General features: G+C 39.9%; 1 long non-coding RNA gene across 1 annotated transcript in view; it reads right to left on the bottom strand.

Moving 5' to 3' along the window:
* The window catches only part of LOC138783679 (uncharacterized), a 163,717-nt gene that overhangs the window by 85,605 nt on the left and 58,967 nt on the right, over window positions 1–19,145 (bottom strand). Inside the window, exon 2 of the long non-coding RNA XR_011361731.1 lies at window positions 15,370–15,463. This is a non-coding gene — a long non-coding RNA (uncharacterized lncRNA). The remainder of the gene's footprint in view (window positions 1–15,369; window positions 15,464–19,145) is intronic.

The following is a 19,145-nucleotide window of genomic DNA, read 5'->3' as shown; positions in this document are numbered from 1 at the left end:
ACATTGACAAATAAAGCACTTGTTGCCTCTCGTCACCCCCAGTCATCCTAGTCTGTACGCTCTCGAGAGCAGGTCTCTAATTCTGTATTTTAATATTTAATTTATTAATTGTATAATTTAATATAAATATAACCTGTAATGTATTTATATATTTAAATAAGCGCTGCGGAATCTGCTGGCGCTATAAAAATAATTATTATTTTTTTTAATTCCAACTGTTAATACATGGTTTTATTTAACATAAAATATTTAAGCTACAGTATATAGAACTAATCCTAGCTAGTGGGGGCTGGCAGGGCATATGCCCTCGTTACGGGGTGCCAGGGGGTGCTATCCAGACACTCTGCTTCCGTCAAGGATGTAACCGAATCAGAGCATTTGTTTATCTGAGTCTCTGTAGATTCCCTTCTTGCCTAGTAGACAGTGAACGGCACTCCAGTTAATGAGCGCTGACAATCTTATCACTACAAAACATTAGTTAAAGATTGTAAGCTGAAGCTTCTGTTATTTTCCATAGGTATCAGTCAGCTACAATTAACTTTATGTGGAATCATCCTCATTTTCCTGTACAATTAGAAGGAACCTGCCATTTCTAGTATGATGGATTGTGAACAATCAGTATGACCATTGACAATTATTTATTTTACTATGATTCCATATACTAGACTTTAAAGCTGCATGGCTCCTCAACTAGTTTGACTTTGCAAAGAGCGTCTGACATAAGCCCTCCTTCTGAATTTTCCCCCCTCCTCCTAATGACGCTCCATGTGGAGGGGTTATGCAGAATTAGATAAACATGTCTGCTTTCTTCCCAAAACAGCGCCACATTTGTCCTCAGTTTGGGTGCGGTACTGCAGCTTCAGGGAAGTGAAGGGAGTGGTAATACCACACACAACCTGAGAAAAAGGGTGGCACTGTTTTTGGAAGAAAACAACCATATTTTTCAAATTCTGGATAATTCCTTTAATTTTATAGTAATGATTATGACCATAAAGTTACTACAAGTGTGTGCAAATAGCCATTCTAATATCAAGTTTAATTGAACACAATTAACCGTAAAAAAACAAAGCAGCTACTGTATGGCATGGCAAACATATATACATACTTACAGAAATACACACTGTGCATATATACATATTTATGCAGACATACACACTGTGCATACGTACATATATATATATATGTACATACAAACTGTGCATACATACATATATACATACATACAGAAATACACACTGTGCATATGTACATATATATATACATACATACATACACTGTGCATACATACATACATACATACTGTGCATACATACATATATACATATTTATACAGACATACACACTGTGCATACGTACATATATATACATATATACTGTGCATACGTACATATATACATACATACAGACATACACACTGTGCATACGTACATATATATATATATATATATATATATACATCCATACACTGTGCATACATACATACTGTGCATACATACATATATACATATTTATACAGATATACACGCTGTGCATACGTACATATATACAGACATACACACTGCATACAGACATACACACTGCGCATATATATATATATATATATATATATATATACACACATTTATACAGACATACACACTGCATACATACATATATATACATACACACATATATACTGTGCATACATACATATATACATATTTATACAGACATACACACTGTGAATACATACACATATACATACACACTGTACATACATACATATCTACATACAGACATACACACTGTACATACATACACATATACAAACATACAGAGACATACACACTGTGAATACATATATACGTACAGACATACACACAGTGAATACATACATACATACATATAAACATACAGACAGACTTTACACACACAATACACATACTGTGCACATTGTAAACTTGAACAGTCACTTTCATAAATAAGCTGCTTAAATCTCAGGTGCAGACAGGTCCCCCCTTCCTACTGACAGCCAGCATCGTGCTCCCCTCCTCCCTCTGCACCGACAGCAAAGCAGGAAGAAAACAAAGTCCCTGTGAGGGAGCAGGGAGAGTTGGTTGGGTCCTTACACTGGGGGACAAGGGGAGGTGGCAACAGTGCCCTATGTTAACAGCAGCAAAGGCACCCCCTCTGAGTGAAACCTCAGCCAGCCCCTTACAGCAGCAATAATACCTCATGACAGCCCTGTCGGCTGCAGTCATCAGCAGACAGCCCTGCAGGGGGCAGCAGCTTCCTCTCCTCCTGTCCTCCTTGAATCTGCTCCTCTGCGGCACGTCCAGGAAGTGACGTCAGCCGTCAGAGAGCAGGTTATAGGAGACAGACATGCCTGCGCGGCATGTCTGCTACACATCCGGAAATAGGGGCAGAGCAGCCCTATGTTGTTGTGGGGGGTGTGGGAACCAGGGGGAATATGCCGCCCAGCCCGAACTGGCAGAGGCCGAGTGAACAGCGCGGCCTGCGGCCCCGATGTTCTCTCAACCACTGCAGGGGGCCGATGCAAGTCTGCAGTGGGACTGGTGGCCCCACTGACTGGTAATCTTGACGGCCCAGCGGGCATTTGCCCGCTCCGCCAGATTACCAATCCGGGCCTGATCTCCCATATAGTTCATATAAAATAAAATTCATGTGAGGCTAAGTGAATGAATTCATGACGGGCAACCCATGGAGCGCAGGAGAAAACCATCACATGATAGGAGCCAGAGCGGTCACATGATCAGACCACATCACATGATCGGACCAAAACCAGTAGTGGTATTGTGTGATTACTAATCTATTAGGCATAAGTGTCATGTGACGTTTCATGTGACGAGAATCCTATATGACATAAGTGTCACTAGAAATGGTGAAGTAAACATGAAATAGAAAGATATACAATAAAATACAAATATAATACAAATATATTGTGTTGCTATAAGAACAAGGCTAAGTGGTATATGCAGACCCAATATATAAATGTAAAAAAAAAAAAAATCTTTAAAAACAAACAAACAGAAGAACGAACTTTTTTTTTTTCCTTCTCTTTCTTTTTTCCTTTACCCTCTTTCCTTTTCCGCCCCCTTTCTTATACCAAATAGCTGAACTATTGAGAGAAATTAAACAGTAATGGTAAAAACAAGTGTATATGACTCAATTTATATTCATAATAACTGGACCTATAACCTTAAAAATATATATAAAACACATACTACATATATCTAGATAAAATTATACAACCAACTTATTGTACTTAAACCTAGTGCCTACACATTCCACTCAAAGGCTTCATTTAGTCCTAATGGCTCCATACAATTTAGCTTATAAACCCAGTACATTTCACGCTTGCGTAACATACCCAATCGATCGGTGCTGGATTTCTTTATGTGTTCAATAGGAATAATAGATTACTAATCACAAGATACGACTTCTGGTTTTGGTCCGATCATGTGGTCTGATCATGTGACTGCTCTGGCTCCGATCATGTGATGGTTTTCTCTGCGCTCCATGAGTTGGAATGCAGAGTACTTCCGGCTGCTGCCTCTGAGGGAATCCATGAGAAATTGCCCTTTTCCCTTTCCTTATGCTTCAAGATGTGGTAAGTGGACTAATATAGAACGTTTTTGATATGTAGAACTGTGAATGAGTTGTTCATTAGAAATTGATATATGTACACTGGGTTGCCCGCCATGAATTGATTCACTTACCCTCACATGAATTTTATTTTATATGAACTATATGGGAGATGTACATATGGATTGATTTTATGGACTTTGTATAAAGGTTTTTTTTTTATGTGTATTTTTTATGTGAATTCTGTATATGTCACCTTGACTATGTAAACTTTGCACTGATGTGTATAGGGTTAACTACCCGGGAGGAGGAAATGGACCGCCCCTCCTTTAGCCTAATCATTGTGATTCATTGCTGTATTTAAGTATGGTCTGTGCCATGAGCATACTATGTTTGTCCTGAATCTGACGAAGGGACGCCATAGCCCTGAAACACGTTATTGTTGGACTAAATAAATCGTGTTTCATGTGAACATCGGTTTCTACTTCGTTGTTCGGTGGTGAGTGCAATCTCCAGGTCATTTTTTTGGCGCCATTTGGTTTTACCTGATTCCACGGGTCCTTGCACAAGGAGCCCGGTTTGGACCTGTTTTGAAGACTGCTGCTACCCTGATCCCTGGGAGGTGTGTTGGACACACCATTACATGTGCTGTTGGGTGTTGTGGCTCTGTTTCCACAACCCCAAAAGGTGAGCAGTGATTTTTAATAGGTATTAGGCCATTATTTCAAACCAGAGGTCCTACTCTATGAGGCGCTCTCCCTTTCTTTTTGTTCTTTGTTTCTACTTCTCAGATAAAACCAATCCAAAACTTTTATTTTGTGTCTGCTCACCAATAGAGATGTGGGCCTTAGTTTGTGTTTGGGATCACTATCTCCTATTCATCACTTGTCCAAACTGCACCTGTTTACTCTCATCGATGGTACTAGTGGTTTGGTGGGGTAGGTTAGTAAATACAGAGTCGCTTAAAGCTTCACCTTTAGATTTTGGACAGTGTAGAACTCACAGTTCTTTTAGTAGTACTAAAGCATCCAATGCATGTTTTTTTTTTATATGAAAGGCATTGATATTACACGTGGATTGCAGTCATTTCCACCTTGCTCCTTTCCTATGAATTCCATGACCACTGACCCTAGCTGGGATGTTTTGTGACCTCCTAGATGAGCTGTCATTGCATCCTTGGAGTAGTTTTGGCAGGTTTGTCTCTCAAGGGAAGTTTCATCATTGTTTCAAGTCTACTCAGAATGACAAACATGAGTCACTTTGTGGTTTGATGGAATCAAGAGCTTTAAAAGTCCTTGTTTCCCTTTCTACAAGATATTATTGTTATGTTTTTGAGTAGAAACTTTCTTATGTGTATATATATATCCAGAACAGAAGTTGTTTGTAGCTTTTGGTGGCAGAGGGCCGCCAGTTTTTTATGTGGGATTTATTTATTAAGGATTTTACATATGAGATCAAGTACAAATATAAAATCGTTTTATAAGAGGTACATAAATCCAAATCCAAATGAGTAGGGTATACAAAAAAGGTGCTAATGGTATATTAATATCAAAACATATCACCATCTGAGACAATGTAGGAATACTGGACATCCAAATGTGTATAAAATGAGAAATCGTGTTTTAAATAGTCACCTCTAAGGTGGTCTCTGAAATAATAAATGACAGCCAGTTTATTTTTACTAGATAAGGAGTAACAGAGGATTAATGCTTTGTTATGATGAAAACGGGTACCAAAGCTTATGGGTACTTATATTTCATTGTTTGTATACCCTCTATACTACAGGTGGATTTACTGCTATATCTACAGGTGTTATCTGGATTTAGTGCTACAAAGATAATGTCAGGCCTGACAGACTATTTTAAAGGGAAACTGACAGCAGGGAATTGCAGCTAAAACCACTGCCAGTTATCACTAGTGTAAAGGACATGCATTAAAGCAAATGTACCATCAGGTACATTTACTTCAAGTTTTGCATATCAATAATGGCATGGTCTATTATCGGGCTGGCCCGGGCTGAAGCACTGGGGGCGGGCCAGCCTGCCCCAGTGGGAGTAAACCCCTGCCCCTCTGTGATGCGGCTTACAATCAATGGAGCCGCGTCACAAAGGGGCTGGGGTTTTCTTCCACTGGGAGCGGGCCGGCCTCCAGAACTTCAGCCAGGTTCAGTGTGGGTAATAGACCAGCACCGGGTGCAGGAATCGGGCCGCAGTTTGAAAAAAGGATCGCGACACCGGCTTCCCCTCACCGGGGCCGTTTTATTGGGATGCAGCACTTAAAGCAAATGTACCTGATGGAACATTCGCTTTAAGGATAGAGCTTTGTTTTATTTGTCCATTTTGTCACTTTTGCAAAAAAAAAAAAAAAAAAACACCTTATATTTCTGGTGGCATGTCTGTGACTGCTGGTGCCTGCCCTGCTACACCCCCCCCCCCCTCCTTCCCGCTACATCACTAATCCTCCCCACCCCCTCACTGAATGAAGACCAGGCGCTGATGAGCCCAGTCAGAGCCTCTATCTTCTGTGGCAAGCTATGACACCTACTGTTTACGTGCCCACACTGCCTGGCTCTGCTGCCTCTTAGTGTAGGCAAACGCTTAGTAGGTCTTCTAATCTGCTGCAGTAAAGAGAAAGGAGCACTGAGCATGGACTGAACAGCACCTGAGGAGGTGGGGGGACTGGTAATGCAGCTGGGGAGAAAGGTGGCACAGCAGGTGGGCACCAGCAAAACGCCTCTCTAACTCTCTTCAGGAATATAAGAAGGTGATAAAATGGACAAATAAAACAAGGCTACGTCCTTACTCTATTCCCTTGATATCTGGCAGTGGTTTTACCAGTACTTTCCTGCTGACTGTTTCCCTTTAAGGAGATTTGGCAATGCATTGGTTGAAAAATTATTTATATCCTTCCTGGCTTTGTTCCAGTGCATTTGGATTGCAATTCTCTATTGATCTCTATTGACCATGATCTTCATGAGCTTTTCAATGCTACTGACCTGCCTCATCCTTTTGGGTCTATGTTGTATATCTTACATATTTACAGATTATGATCCTGATTAGCTTATGGATATTATACCTGGCACCTGTAGTGCTACTCTCAGTCCTGAATACAGTATATTCCACAGTTTACTTCTGTCTTCTTTGACTTGTTGCTACCTGTCTACTTTCCTGGTGAAAATGGCAGCTCAATATTTGAGCACACCAAAGCTCCAACACATCACTGCCACGGTGCCACCAATTGGTGACTATTCTGGGGACTGCAACCTGCAAGGTGCAGCAAAGTCAATCACATGATTTAAAGCGACTCCGTACCCACAATCTGACCCCCCAGACCACTTGTACCTTCGGATAGCTGCTTTTAATCCAAGATCTGTCCTGCGGTCCGTTCAGCAGGTGATGCAGTTATTGTCATAAAAAAACAACTTTTAAACTGGCGGCCCCGTGCCCTACGGGAGTGGCCTAGATTGTGTATGCATTAGGCTGGCACAACCTCTCCGTCCCTCCTCCCCACCCTCTTCACCATCTATATCATAAAAATGAAAGTCTGTCTGTCTATCCCTCTGTCCTCTATAGACTTTCAAACGCCTGAACCGTTTGACCCCAAATATGGCCCACAGATACATTGGGTGCCCAGGAAAGTTAGAGCGAAGGTCCTATCCTTGCCAGATGTACAGGAGGGGGAAGGGGAAGAGAGGCGCCCCATAGAAATGAATGGGAAAATTTCCACACTGCACACACAGGTGACATAATTAGCTGCATACTGTGACTGGATAACACCGCTATACCAGACCTATACCCCCCCTCAAAAAGACACCAGATTTTCTGGCAAGTCTGACAGGAGGTGAAAGACGAGAAATATAAGAAAAATAAAGTTGTTTCCTTCCTCCTGCTCCCTGGTATTGCCCCTCTGCAAGGTGCTGCCCTAGGCACCACACCATGGGTGCCTAATGGTAAATACGACCCTGCAGGTATACAGGACCCCAAAACTATACACTACTGGTGCACAGGACCTCCACCACCTATATACTACAGGTATACAGGACCCTCAAACTATACACTACAGGTATACAGGACCCCTGAACTATATACTACAGGTATACAAGACCTCCACCAGCTATACATTACAGGTATACAGCCCCCCCCCCCGCAACTAAACACTACTGGTATACAGGACCCCCCCTCAACTATACACTACAGGTATACAGCCCCCCCAACTATACACTACAGATATACAGAACCCCTAAAAACTATACACTTTAGGTATACAGAACCCCTCCAACTATGCACTACAGGTATACACTAATTCCATTGATTAACTCAGATGAAACAATACCTTTTAAAAGATTGCAGTTTCCTGTTAAGCACCATTTGCAATGACAATAAACAAGGCTCAAGGCTGATCACTGCAGGTAGCGCATAAATCTGGATTCAGCATGTTTTCCGCATGGACAATTGTATGTTGCTGCTCCAGAGTTGTATCAGGTAAAAATCTTTATCTCTATGCACCTGGCAATAGCACTGCCAATGTTGTATATAACCAGGCTCTGTATAACACTGCCGATGTTGTATATAACCAGGCTCTTTATATAACACTGCCAATGTTGTATATAACCAGGCTGTTTATATCACACTGCCAATGTTGTATATAACCAGGCTCTTTATATAACACTGCCAATGCTGTATATAACCCGGCTGTAAATAACAGTGAAAATGTTGCATACAACCAGGCTATGTATATAACACTGCCAATATTGTATATAACCAGGCTGTAAACAACACTGACAATGTTGTATTTAACCAGGCTCTGTATATAACAATGCCAATGTTGTATAAAACTAAGCTCTGTATACAGTCTGATCACATGACATCTCAGTTTGGCTATTAGGTATTTAGGATGTTTAAAGTTTTTAGTTTATTTCAAATGTGCATAAGCTACAATTTACATAAACAGTGCAGAACCATCAAGTATGAAGGGCTACTGGCGATTTGCCCTTAAACAAAAAAAACCCAAAGACATAGATTGGCCTCCTGGGCACCTTAGAACAAATCTAATTAACACACTGACACTTTATACCAGGGCAGCGCAAGGTACATTTTCCAGTTTTTCATATTCCTCTGCAGTGAAAACTACACAGGTGCCTTAACGATACAGCCCATGTGCCGGGCTCACACAACTGACGAATAGGAGACAATCTGCCTGGAGCATTCCTAATGATGAAGAGGGTGGGGAGGAGGACGGAGAGGTTGTGCCAGCCTAATGCATACACAATGTAAGCCACGGCCAAAGGGCACGGGGCTGCCAGTTTAAAAGTTGTTCTTTAGGACAATAACTGCATCACCTGCCAAATGGACCCCAGGACAGATCTTGGATTCAAAGCAGCTATCCGAAGGTACAAGTGGTTTGGGGGTTATGCAGTATAGAGTAACCTCCTGCAGCCACCAACCAAAGCTTGGCATAATAACACTTGACTACTGAGGATAAATAACTTTCAGCTAATGCCTTTTAAAAGTTGTCACTGTATAGGTAAGATAGTTTGTAATCACATGTAAGAAAAATGTATATCACTGCGGCATGTAATAATCTAAAACCACACTCTGTGGTCCACATGTTTCGCCACACTGAGCTCCTCAGGAGAACATTGATACATACATGCTAAAGCCAGAAAGCATAAGATAACATAGCAAACATTACTTGCCAAGAGAAATTTTAAAAAAAGCATATATTATTTGCCAACAAAGCAGCCTGCGGAGTGCCTCAACATCAGCAAAGAATCACAGGCAGATGGTACAACCACCAAATAGCTTAGGTGAATATTGCCCTGGCTCATAAAAGCCACTCATGTGATCCCGCATCCATAATCAGGAGATGGTTAATGCCTTACCTCTCATCCAAACATTACATGAAACTGCTCAAAACAATGAGAGCAATGAGAACTGTTTGAATGGTTTATGAATTATCCAGGATGGAAATATTGGCATGTAATTCTATGCATTATTGTCACAGCAGTGTATGGCGGCATGTTACAGGAGAGGTAGCGGCTAAGATCACCCTGGCAAATGTCCCTGATGACGACCACAGCAATGTACAATGGAAGCTGATTGCAAATAAAAGACACACAATAAAGCATACAGGTATTTTATTACTGTACTATTCCCTACAATGTTAATACATTCCCAATTTGTTTGCAAACTCTGCAGCTACACAAGTTGTGGCATCATGTGTGTGTATATATATATATATATATATATATATATATATATTTATATTATATATATATATATATATATACATACATAAACACACACACACACACACACATATACACAGTTTGTCTATATTTGATAAGGTTAGGGATTACATGCCATCACTTCTGACCCCCTTTTTAAGCCTCCTTATTGAGCGATCAGCAAAAGAGTCTACAAAATGTGTGTTTTCTTCTCTGTTTTGGTGCAGTAACAATGGCACATTATAATATGGCGTTCAATTAAACAATGCACCTGGTATATTAAATGATCTTAATTGATCAATTTCATTAATAAATAATAATTAATTAAAGTCATGAGCACCTGCTGGAACACTGCTAAAAACTTTATGACTATCCTAAGGCTGCTTTACCAATAACTCTGCTGCACCTGGACCTGTCATTATACTAGTCAGAGGACTAGTCCAGGTACGGCACCAATAAGTGATAAATTGCCAGTGCTCCGCATGACGGCTAATGTTACGTGTATGATCAGCCTACAGTAGATATATAACTACACTATATGCCCTATAGCTATTATCATATGTCATTCCAGAGTGTATAATACATGCAATCTGAAGCTTGCTGTGGCAGGACACTTCAACTAACATATTATCATGGTAATAGATGATGCATGCTGAAAACATAGGGACGTGTTTAATTTACCCTTGAAAAAAAAAAATAGAATATTGTCAGTGACCTAAACCAGATCATGTAAGATAAGAGATTGTGTCCTCAATGTTTTGTGATCGAGACAACATAAATATTGGTTGTCTTCTCTCAGAATGCATTGTGCAATTTAGATGGTGTATTTCAGTGCAGCATCAACAGGAGCCAGGGAAGCATCCTGCTGACAGCAAGTTAAGTATTCTGTCCTCTGGAAATGATGTAATCAATTCCATACATTCACACATCAGCTACTTCTGCGGAGTGACACAAACCAGTGTTGTTGCTAAGCAGCCATTCCCCAGGGGATAGCTAGGAATTTCAATTTGTTCCATGCTCTTCACCTTTCAACCTCTTCATACTCACCCCTCCACTCCCCTACATCAAGAGATATGTAGTCAGGAAAGCTATTGTGCATAAAGTAACCTTTGATTTGCAAAGGTTAAGGAATGCTTGCTCATCGCAAGTTTCTCATTGTAAAGATGTTAGGATGGTGAAGTCCTGTGACTGAGAACACTGGCATCAACAAATCAGGGGGCACGAACATCTTATTATCAAGAAGACTGAGTCTTAAGATCAAGGCCAACAATGGTCATTAATCTTACTGACTAGTGAGAGGTCCTCAAGCACTTATTGCCCCTGGCAATGGAGACAGGTGTCAGTAGGTATGTACAGCGTGTCAGTCTTGGTTTAGAAAATGGTTTTAGTATTTCTAAAACAAGGAAACAGAAGAAATTATATATATTTTTTTTTTTTTTTTTACATCAACTAGAGATCATGATATTATCTCTCTCTCTCTCTCTCTCTCTCTCTATCTATATATATATATATATATATATATATATATATATATATATATATATACATACATACTGAGATCATTTATGTCAGGTATTGGAAGGTTGATTTGGTCTAAATAGTAGTGCCAGGATTTTTCCTGTATAGCCACATGAGCAGTATACACATAAGTTACACATAAATAGTAACCACATATACGGCATACATACATAAATAATAATTCTGTCATTTACTGTATGCTACACACATACATAGTTCACTAAAAAAGACAAAAAAAGGACACAGGACCACCAAGTCCAACATTTGATCAAATTGTGTTTGGATCCAAAAACCCCTATGACGAGGAAGCCAGCTGAACCATAGAGGAAAGATTCTTCCCAACTCTAAATAAGAACAAATCCTTGGATATTATCTCCAGAAATCTAGATCTTATAATTTCCAGTAATATATTCTTCAAGAAAGGCATTAAAGAGGTATTCCACTCAGGTGAAATACATGTTGAATCATCCCCCTTCCTGGAGAATAAGGGCCCTATTACAAGGATCAATAATATGCCTGATCAGGCCAATTCAGCAGATTATCACGCTGTGTAATAAAGACAATGATAAGCCAAAGAGGCGATCATCTGCTGATCGGAAAAAATATGATAAAATTATACTTCCCCCAGAGTCCTCCACCCTTGTTCCTGTGTTCTCCGCTCAAGGTAGCCTCTGATGTGCCAGGCTGCTCAGCCACTCCCCAGCTGCAGTGAGTGATGAACAAAGGAACACAGCTGGAGGAGACAAAGGGAGCCTGGATAGGTAATTATTCTCTTTATCATGTTTACACAAAAGAAAGGACTGCATGGACATTGCTAACGATGTCCATGCAGCCCTTGCTGCACGATAATTGGGTTATATTTTGGTTCGGTAAGTGAGCTACAATCTATCAGATCAGCACATGCTTACAGTGCGGGGTCTCGGAAGGGAATTCGGAGGAGGGGGAGACGGGGAAAGCAGCTCACACACAATTTTCTGTGTCTTCAGCAAAAAGAAGCAGGCTCAGAACTGGGTAATAACAAGTATAGAATGAATTGTTATTCTCCAGGAGGGGGAATTATTCAACATGTATTTTACCTGAGCGGAATACCCCTTTAAGGCCATTCTTAAACTTATTCACCAATCACTTATTAACAATCATAATATTATATCACAGAGTGTTCTATAATTTCACTCTTTTTGCAGTAAAGAATGACCATCTGTGATGATGCTGAGGCCTCTTTTACTATACACATAGGTGATGCCCTCTTGTCATGGTTACAGGGCCAGGTTTGACATAAATCACCAGAAAGATCTCTGTATTGTGCATTTATACACATGTTTATTGTAGTTATTATTCATTTAAAAGGGAACTATAATTTTAACAAAATAGCAAATTGCTGACATGTCACATAAGGTTTGACCTGTGGGGATCTTTGTGCTTAGATACTCACTGATCTCTGCACATTTCATCTGCAAATATTGAAATTGGGTCTATAATCTCTCTGGAAGGCGATTATTAGACAGAGTATTGTAAAATAGAAGGCCCAATAGTGGTATTGAAAGTTTTATAATTGTGCATTTATAGTTCCTAAAATAAGTTTAATTTCTTAGAAATGAAATAAAAACATACAAATGTGCTTTCCCACTGAGAGATACAGTCTAAACACCTTCCCCATTGCCCTGTGTAAATCAGTGTGACAGGCAAGGAAAGGCGATCTGAGCCCAATCCATACACAATAGGGGTTTGCTGCAGATAGTCGCTAATGACTGAAATCAGTGATCCCCATGATGCCAGTCATTTTACATGATACGATCAACAGCGATTATGGCATTTAAGTGGTTGTATGGAAGGTGGCCACCCTGTTAAGACCCCCAATCAGCACACCTAGCATGCAATTGTGGCGTGCTTATAAGTTGTCATGGCAGCCAAAGGCCTTCTGAAGGTCTTGGTGGCTTCAAATGTAACTCTACTAATAGAGTGATGATTTTAGAGATCAGTGCAGTAATCTGTACAAAAAAAAGTTATTTCTTATAAAATTCCCTTAGGGAGACCTAACAAGTGTAAAAAATGTTTTTAAGAGTTTTAAAAAATATTAACTTTTAATCATCTGTTTTTTTTCAGGAAGAAGTATTTGGTATTACCAAATTTTAGGTCACATCACTAGAGATGAGCGAACTGCTCGGACTTTTGGTCCGAAAGCAGTTTCGCTCTCTCATCTTGTCTTTGATCCCGGCCGCATAGTTACGCTCACGAGAATATGCGGCCAGGATATTCCAGGGAATCGCTGTTGAATTCCCTGGAATATCCTGGCCGCATATTTGCAGGATCGCAACTATGCAGCTGGGATCAAAGGCATGATAATAGAGCGCCGATGCCGTCGGACCAAAAGTCGGACGGTTTGCTCATCCCTACACATCACATGCCATAAATAAATTTAATAAAAAGCAATCAAAAAGTCCTATATATCCCAGATTGGTACACACAAAAACTTTACATTATAGTGCAAAAAATAAGTCCTTACATGGCTCCGTAGACAGAAAAAAATGTTTAGTGGTCAGAATAAGGAACTTTTCAGAATCATTATTATTTTATATATAAATATATAAATTGGGCATTGTTGTTATTGTACTGACCCATAGAATACAGATAACATGTCAGTTTTATTGTAAGTGTGCTGCGTAAAAATACCTTTCTTTTTAATTGTTTTTTTTTTTCTCATTCATCGTACATAGTAAAATGAAAGGTGTCAATGCAAATTGATCCCTCGAAAAAACAAGTGAAGGGGTTAACTTAATTTTTATCACCTAAATTGTATTGTATCAGGACTATCTTGTCAATTTTGTTATATCTTATAAATATATTTTACTTTGAAAAATACAAATTTAAGATTTTTCCCTCCAATATTTTAAAAGGTCAGTGTTTCCACCAAGCGGCTTCAAGTACATGGGCATAACTAGAATCAATATGGCCCCATAACAACATAGGATGGGCCCAACCATCTAATGACAGTACATAAAAAAAAAAAACACAAAAAGTGTTGGTAAAAGCACCGTATACAAGAGTACTTATATAGTGGTGCTAGAAAGAGGTCTCATTCTGACATCTTATCTGAAATCATTTTTCATTTTTTAATGCATAAGAACAAAAAAAGTTTACTTGTGTAAACCTTTCCTTTAAGTGGGCTGTTACTGATCATCTCCGCAAATACATAAAAGCAGCACTCTGCCAACTGCTTAGAAAGAGGAAGTGTGAGTCATAACATAGGTGTCATTCTAACTACATATTTCTCAGTCTATAATGTTTCTCTGTGGTTTGAGCTGTTATTTGAGTCAAGATCTTGTCCCATGTCGCGTCACATGTGAAGTCATTTAGGACTATGTGAAAGACAACTAAAAAAATTTTTTTCTCTTTCAGGAGTCCAACTTTCACTGACAGCTGATACTGGAGAAGTAGAGCTAGTTGGAAATTAAAAAAAAAAAAATCTGTGAAACATACCATTATGTTAAAGAGGTTTTCTGGGATTTTTCATTTTTTACTGATGGCCTATCCTCTGATAAGGCCATCAATATCTGGTAGGGGTCCAACACCTGGACATCCTGCTGAACAGCTATTTGACAGAGCCGCAATGCAAGCAGACACAGGCACCAGAGATAGACTGTAAACTGTGTATTGGCCAAGCTTAGCTCTCATTCACTTCAATAGGACCTGAGTTGCAGTACCGAGCTTGGACAGTACACAAGGTACGGAGCTGTATGTTTCCTGCCCTGTTACCGATGTCTGATGGCACCGCAGCTCTTTGGTGGGAGTGCCAGGTGTCAGACCATCACCAATCAGATATCGGTGGCCTATCCCAAAGACTATCAATAAAGAGTTCTCCGAAAATACTTTGACATAAATCCCATACCTATATATGTTTACTAGTATCACATCCCAGAAGATGATACTACATAGTACTTTTAGGGTAATGTATACATTGTCATGAGAATAAAAGAATCACCACAAAATGATGTGAGTAACGGCAAAATGCTGGAACTGTGTTCACAGCCCATGAAACTGACCTGGTTACTGTCAGAGTCCTCTAGGGGTACCATATATTGTATGATACCCCCCCCCCCTCCATAGACTTGTATGAGCAGTGTAAGCATCTTCACTCTGCTGAAGGCAAAAACACACAATAGATAGTTAAAAACTAGGTTAAAACAAGAAGCTATTTGGTTAGGTGTCGGACACACTAAGCATTTCCACATGAGAAGTATACAATATTTCCTTTGGCAATGGCAATGGCAATGGATATTCTCTGTCCTATTTGCCTGCGCCGTTTTGGCGACTCTCCTAGTTTTAGGTAAAGTGTACCTATTAAAGCTACATGATCCTACTAAGAAGCCACACAAGTTAGACAGTAAAAGCCTTGTCCAGTCAAGGTTGGAAGAAGGCCCAGATATCACTCTTGTTTAAAGTAGCTGATGTGCAATCTAAGGCCGGGTTCACACTACGTAAAAAACACGGCCGTATTTCATAACAACGGCCGTAGTTGCGCAAACAACGGCCATTATTTTGCAAATAACGGCCGTGTTTTTTACGTAGTGTGAACATAGCCTAAAACCGCATCCATGTAAAAGTAGCAAAAAGTGATAGAGGCGCAACTACCATTAACCAAAGTACTGTACATGTTGTAGGATTTAGGCACGCTTTGGTGAGACAAATGTTCAAAGATTCATCAACCCTTTCCTTAGCGCTATGGCTATGTTCACACACATAATATATTTATTTTACATTCCTTCCGTAACTTCATAAAATAAATTTATTAAAAGAAATGTAAAAGTTATATTTTTTCAAATGTTTTCATTGACTGGCAGCAGTAAGGGGTAACTCGGCCCCTCTGCTGCCACCAGAGGCTGTTGCCAGAACTGCCCTGGTCCAGGCTTAGTCATGAAAGCGCTGCGGAATCTGTTGGTGCCATACACATAATTATTATTATTATTATTATTATCTAGTGATGGTGAACCTCCCTCAGTGTCTATTTTAATGTATATCAGCATTAGAATAGACATTACACTTGGGGAAGCTGTCTGTGTCAGCAGCTCTGCACCTGTGGCATAGTGAAGCAGAGTGAGTGGGAATAACTGTTAATCACTGACGGCCATCCACTTAATTACAACATTATGTGGACATAGTCTTTCTGTGTTTTCAATCCACTCCTGGTTTTAGTTGCCATGAGGATCTGACATGAGGACCAAATACAGCCTGAAATATACTGTGTGTGAACCCAGCCTAATATGTAGTGATGGACTTCCAGGCAGCAGTAGTAATCTTCCAACACATGTTTATTGGGTAGGGAATTGCAAATTTCATATTACACGCTAAATGCTTCCTCAGATTTAAAAATGTATGTATATGTGTATATATATATATATATATATATATATATATGGAAAAGAATATAAGGGTGGATTATATTATTAAGGCAGGTGGTCTGTTCCTATGTAACTACTATATAGTGGCATTTATAGCTAGAAAATCATATAGGAAAAATCAATAATATATCATTGTCTACCTGCCAATTGAGTCTGTGGCTCTAGTCAACATGGGTGCGCTGAACATACATACACGCTCAACATAGTGTGAATGTAAGATAGAGGCTATGTTCACACAATGTTCTTTCAGCTCCGTTTAAAATGATGTCCGTTATTTTGAATCTAAAATAACGTACGTCATTTAGCAGCCTAGCCTCCCCTTAGTGCAATGACTGGTGTTTGCAAATTATTCTAGTTTGGGTTACTAATTGGACTTTGGGGTTAGGCTTAATTGAAAAGTCCATTGAATTTAATAGAAAAACAGAGAAAGAAAGGTGGAAAAAGAAAAACAACTCATAAAAAATGTACGCTGTTTGCAAAAGATGTACGAAAATAATGATCATGTTCATTATTTTCATGTCCTTAGTAAAAACGTCTGTTATTTAATGCATAGTGCGCAATGGACGTCCTTCTTCCCATTGACTTGAATGCATTGCCATTGCAGTCAGTGAAATCGCGGGAAAAAACAGACTTTTTTTAAAATATCAAAGTCGGACGCCTTTTCTCTATTTTTGACGTTGTGTGAACATAGCCATGACTGTAAAATGACTGTAAAATAGCTTAAAGGGGTTATCCAGTGCTACAAGAACATGGCCACTTTTTTCTAGAGACAACATGACTCTTGTCTCCAGTTCAGGTGGTGTTTGTAATTAAGCTCCATTGACTACAAAACTCCACTCAAATTGGAGACAAGAGTGTCTAATGCTATGTTTACACGAAACGATAATCGGGTGAATTTTTGCGATAACGATCGCATTGAGCGATAATTGTTCCGTGTAAACGCAGCGAACGATCAAGCGATTAGCTAACAAATCGTTCATTTTGATCTTTGAACATGTTAATAAATCGTTGTTGATCGTTCGCAAAAAATTCGCAGATTGTTCCGTGTAAACAGTCGTTCACTGATTTTTCCTATGTGCGAGGTAGGCTTAAGCGATCGCAAAACGATCACAAAAAAAATTTCTGTACGATATATTGTTCCATCTAAACGCTGATTGTTATAAAAAAAAAAAAATCGTTACTTCAAAATTGTTAATCGTATGATCGGGCGAATTATCGCTCCGTGTAAACGTAGCATATGGGTCCATTTACACAGAAAGATTATCTGACAGATTATCTGCCAAAGTCAGGAATGGATTTGAAAAGAGGAGAAATCTCAGGCTTTCCTTTATGACCTGATCTCTGTTTATAGTCTGTTTCTGGCTTTGGCTTCAAATCTTTAGCAGATAATCTGTTCGATAATCTTTCTGTGTAAATGGACCCTAAGGGCGGGTTCACACTACGCGACATTGTCCGCAAGAATTCCGTCAGCTGCCCGCCTGCACGGGCACGCACTTTTCCGCCGGCTCCATAAACACCATTCTATGGGCCGGCGTATTCCGCGATCCGCTGAAAGAAGTGACATGACACTTCTTTCAGCGTATAGCGGAATACGCAGGTCCATAGAATGGTGTCTTTGGGGCCGGCGGAAAGGCACCTAGATGTGTGGGCGGACAGGTGACGGAATTCCGCTGACATTGTTCGCGAGAATTCCGTAGTGTGAACCCGCTCTAAGAGTGTCCAAGTTGTCTGTGGAAGAAAGTGTCCATGTTTTTGTAGCGCTGGATAACCCCTTTAAAGGAGTAGCCCCATGAAATGTAAAACTCACCTGAAGGCAGGGGTGTATGGGAACATAAAGAATATATACTTGCCTATTACCATGCCCACTAGCGCTGCTTTACTGACATCTCCCCGCCACCGGAGTCCAGCAGCTGCTAATGCAGCAACTTTATGTACCCAGTTGATGAATTATCCACTCAACCAAACAGTGACTGGGGCAGGACACTGCTGCAATCACTGAGTGGCTTAATGGGCAATCCATCAGTGGGTCCATGATGTCTTAGCAGCCAGAGCCGTGACATACCCAGATGGCAGCTGAAAATGGCATTGGCTGCCGGAGAGCCCTGAGAGTAGCGCTACAGAGGCACAAGAAGAGGTAAACATATGTTCTATGTCCACATTCCCCTTGCCCCCACCTCACCTTCCAGTATTTTTTACTTTTTAAGTGTAAGTAATTTACAAAAAAGGGCTGCAATTTTTTATGTCAATATTACTGAATGTGTGTTCAATATGATGTAGAACAGGATAACTTTGATTTCTTCTCTACCTAGGCTCTGTACGTAGGGGAAACCAAATGGCATGTAGCCTAAGCATATTAGCATTTTTCAGTCATGCTACGTTTATTGCATTTTGTTATTGTAAAGTTTCTAAAATTCTTTGAT

This window comes from Dendropsophus ebraccatus, chromosome 2, assembly GCF_027789765.1.
Source record: "Dendropsophus ebraccatus isolate aDenEbr1 chromosome 2, aDenEbr1.pat, whole genome shotgun sequence".
NCBI classification, from domain to species: domain Eukaryota; kingdom Metazoa; phylum Chordata; class Amphibia; order Anura; family Hylidae; genus Dendropsophus; species Dendropsophus ebraccatus.
The sequence above is the reverse complement of the archived record's forward strand: the minus strand, read 5'-3'. Positions and strand labels throughout refer to the sequence as shown.